The sequence below is a fragment of the Chiloscyllium plagiosum genome, unplaced genomic scaffold (assembly GCF_004010195.1).
Source record: "Chiloscyllium plagiosum isolate BGI_BamShark_2017 unplaced genomic scaffold, ASM401019v2 scaf_15237, whole genome shotgun sequence".
NCBI lineage: Eukaryota > Metazoa > Chordata > Chondrichthyes > Orectolobiformes > Hemiscylliidae > Chiloscyllium > Chiloscyllium plagiosum.
This window is the reverse complement of record NW_025215087.1, coordinates 54,260-58,159: the sequence shown is the minus strand read 5'-3', so window position 1 is coordinate 58,159 and position 3,900 is coordinate 54,260. Positions and strand designations below refer to the sequence as shown.

Genomic DNA, 3,900 nt, shown 5'->3' with positions numbered 1-3,900 from the left:
AATACTCACCTTTCCTGTTAGAACCATTCCATGAGAAATTTACACCACAACCTTGGGCGTGTAGTTGTGGCCGAACACTTAAGGTGTTGGCGGAGAGATCCTTTGGGGCTCCCCCGCCCAGGGTGGTAACCTGCTGACTATGCTTTCTTCGCTGGCGATTTTAAATGACTTCCTGTTGGTTACATTATCGCTCAAACTTCACAAAACCCGTCTCGATAAAATCACGTTTTCTCATGTCTGGGAATTGATTGCCATGCAGGAAAATCGGGTTGTGAACAAACAACGTACCAGCCTCACAACGTCAGCTCTGTTTACCTTTCACCAGATGCTGCTCGGCCTGTTGGCTTTCTGCAGTATTCTCTGTGTTTATTCGGCACAAGTGCTGCTTTTCATTCAAGAACTTCAATCCCTGTCCTCTGGTAACTGACTCTGGTCAGTGGCAATTGGTTCTTCTGATCATTAATCTGCCCATTCCCATCGCTTCTTCTCCCATCATTACCAACAGCCCCAGGAAATCTCCAGTTAACCTTCTTTGCTCCAAAGCGAACATTCCCAACCTTGGGAATGTCTCTCCAAAATGGAAATTCCTCATCCCTGGAAATGAATCATGGCGTACAATTGGGAAGAGATTTTGGCAAAATATTGTCAGTTAGGAAATGGAAAAATGTTCATGAAGCAAAACAGAAATCCCAGTCTCCAGCTTTGTGAATCTTTAGAAACTCTTTGGGAAACGTATTTGGAGGAGAATGAAAGATGAACTGTCCCACTGAGTAGAGACAGTGCAGACACCGTCCCCTTGTTGAAGAGGCCGGGAGATTGACTCTGATGTTCTCGGGACATGAACTGATCTGAGACATTGAAAGAATTGTCGTTCCTGCACATCAGGAATTCAAACACCTTCTCGCCTCCGAGCCAATGAGAGAACTCGGGAACAGGCAAAACACGGAAAGGCTCGAAGGGCGACGGCCCGGAATAAGAAAGCTCGTTCCTCGTGACATGGATGTGTCTCCAGCCTGTCCCCGGTGTCTTCACAATAAATCTCCCAGGCTTTATTATGGAAAAGTAAAACTGATAGACGGCAATTGTAATTCGAGGCGGGGAGGCTGAATTATGAATTCACTAATAGCCTCCCCTAAGCGATGGCGCAGCCTGTATCATCGCCTGTCTCTGTGGCGCAATTGGTCAGCGCGTTCGGCTGTTAACTGAAAGGTTGGTGGTTCGAGCCCACCCAGAGGCGATGAGCTTCTGGTTACCTGTCTCTTCAACACGCCTCCCTGTTTCCGAGCCAACATCTCTGTCTCAGGCATGCAGCAGTGTTCCAGCAAAACTCAGCTCCAGATGGAAGACCAACGTCTCATTTTCCATTTGGAATCCTACAGCCCTCCAGTCTTCAAGATCGAGTTCAATATTAGTTGGACCCGAACTCCCGCATGCCCTTGACCCCTACCACACCCACACGAGGCCGTGTTATCAAATCGTCTGCTGTTACACACGACTTAGTGTTAGCCAGGAATAGTCTCCATGAACAGTTAGTCACCCTCCGACTCAGATCGTTATTCACTCCTTTGTCTCTCCAATATTCTCACTCTGAACTCGTGGCAAAGAGAGCAATGTCGATTGATATCCCTGAGCCAGCTGTTTGTCCCATCTCCAGGAACAGGGCTCTCTCCACTGGCGGATAATTAAACCACTTTGTTGTTGCGTTGACGTGAGATTGTATAAATATAAACTTTTCTAAATCCCCACCTTCCGTTGATTGAACTGTGAGTTCACTCTGAATCACAACACGTGATTCTGGTTCTACACAGCATGTAAATGAGAGTCTCTATTCGTATCATTCTCTTGCCTTCGCCCTGGAAATCTCCACATTGTTACTTTGGACATGACCACCGAATTCCCTTTTTTGTTCTTGAATCTGCCTCCTTGTCACGGTCAGACAGGGACAAAAAAGTGTTCTTCCTAATGTCACGTTTACTTTTTTTTCCAAATGCCTTGAAATCTCTGCCAAGTTTTTGGGAAATTGAAAGGATTCTCATTCCTGCACATGAGACTGAATTGATTTAATTTCTAACGTAAAGGACTGCGGATACTGAGAATCCGAGACACAAAGAGGAGCTGCTGGAGAAACTCAGCAGGTTTGGCAGTACCTGTAGGAGAAAACAGAGTTCTGAAATATTGTCTCTGCTTCTCTTTCCACCGATGCGGAGTTGCTCCTGGAATTTCTGTTTTTGCTTTTAACTGAAAGTTTATTTCATCTTTCGTGATGAAACAACCAGACTCGCCATGTGCAGATATGTAACCCTTTCGAAACCTGTGAAGTGATTGTATTCAAACAAACCCAGCAATAACTCACTATTTCTCAGCTCCACAGGCAGAGAGACCTGGGAAATGAAGCTGTCAGTGTGGTTCTTTATTCGTGGGTCGAGTGGTTAATACGATGGATTTGAGATCGATTGCGGTTTCCCCACGCAGGTGTGAACCTTGCCGACGACAGTTGGGAAATGTCGTCAAAAAGAAAGGAAGACTGTTCCCCGGTTTCTTCTTTAAGATTCACATCAGTGGAGGGGTTGGAAATCTGCAACCCATTGCCTGTCAGGGTGGAACAAGCAGATACCCACAGAGCTACTTTTGAGGCTATGAGCCAAGTGTTTGGAAATGAGACTAGAACAGTGAGGGGCGTGAAGTCGTGATCGAAATGAAGCAGGCACCTGAGGACGAATGTGTTTTATTTGCCAGTGAAAGACACTGCTTCATAAAGTTAGAACTATGGAAGGGAAGCCGTGATGGTGGTTATCTTTCGCTGTTCCTCTTGTGAATGTTCCCATTGCTGCGCATGTCCGTGTGAACGTCAGAACTCTGCAGCATGGTGGCGTCAGGTACGCACAGGGCCGGGGCGCAATGGATGACGCAACTGACTCCACCTTCCTGTTTTAAATGCAGCTCACAGCTTCTTCACACATCCCAATTAATCTTTCTCATTGTCCTGAAGCCGGCGTACGGTTTGAATTCCTGATTTGCAGGAACGAGACTCTTTTCACTGTCTCGCGTCAGTAAATCTCCCTGAGAACATCAGAGTCCCGTCACAGCGCTGTCAGAGGAGGGGAAGCTGAAATAGCCCCACACGCTGCTCACGGGCACATTTCACTTTCTCCAACTCACCGCCCCAACCACAGCGGCTCCTGGGAGTGGAAAGGGAACAAATACCAAAACCTAGTCTCAGCTTTGTAAATCTTCAGGAAATAAGAAATCTGTTCATCCCGTTGGATCTTCCATCCTGGTCTGACAGCGTTGATTTTAAATAGCTGTCCAGTCAGTGCCGATTCGTTTTGGCTGAATAAAATCTTCCCTATCTCATCCCAGCATTTCTTGCCACAGAGAACTGTGCGGCAGAGTTCATGTATATATTTCCTTGTATGGTATTTTGTAAATAACATTCGTTTGCTGGTTGTTTGTATAGGCTATTACAGGTTCATTAGCCGCTGTTTAAGTGTGTTGGTAGGTTTGTGGGCTACCATGATGCTGAGAGCGTTGAGTTGTCTGGACATCATTTCCCAGATGTCTTTTATGTAATGTGTCTAGGGTTTCTGCGCACGTTGTGTCTGCTTGTGTCAGTTTGTTGATGTGAAATCGACACACTGGGTTTATTGCGTATGCAAAAGTGCGGATTGCAGATGCTGGAAACCAGAGTTTAGATCAGAGTGGTGCTGGAAAAGAATTGCAGGTCAGACAGCTTCCGAGGAGCAGGAAAATCGACCCTTCACCAGGAATGGAGGCCGGACGTCTCCAGGGCGGAGAGATAAATTGCGGGGTGGGGGTGTGCTGGGGCGAAGTAAGCAAAAGGTACAATAGGTGAATGGGGGTGGGGATGGAGGTGAAAGGTCAGAGAGGAGGGTGGAGCGG

At 46.8% G+C, this 3,900-nt stretch overlaps 1 non-coding gene across 1 annotated transcript; it reads left to right on the top strand.

The window, feature by feature from the left end:
* The first annotated feature begins 1,163 nt into the window (after nt 1–1,163).
* trnan-guu lies at nt 1,164–1,237 on the top strand. Its single transcript has one exon. It is a non-coding gene; the product is annotated as a tRNA-Asn (tRNA).
* The last annotated feature ends 2,663 nt before the right edge of the window (nt 1,238–3,900 follow it).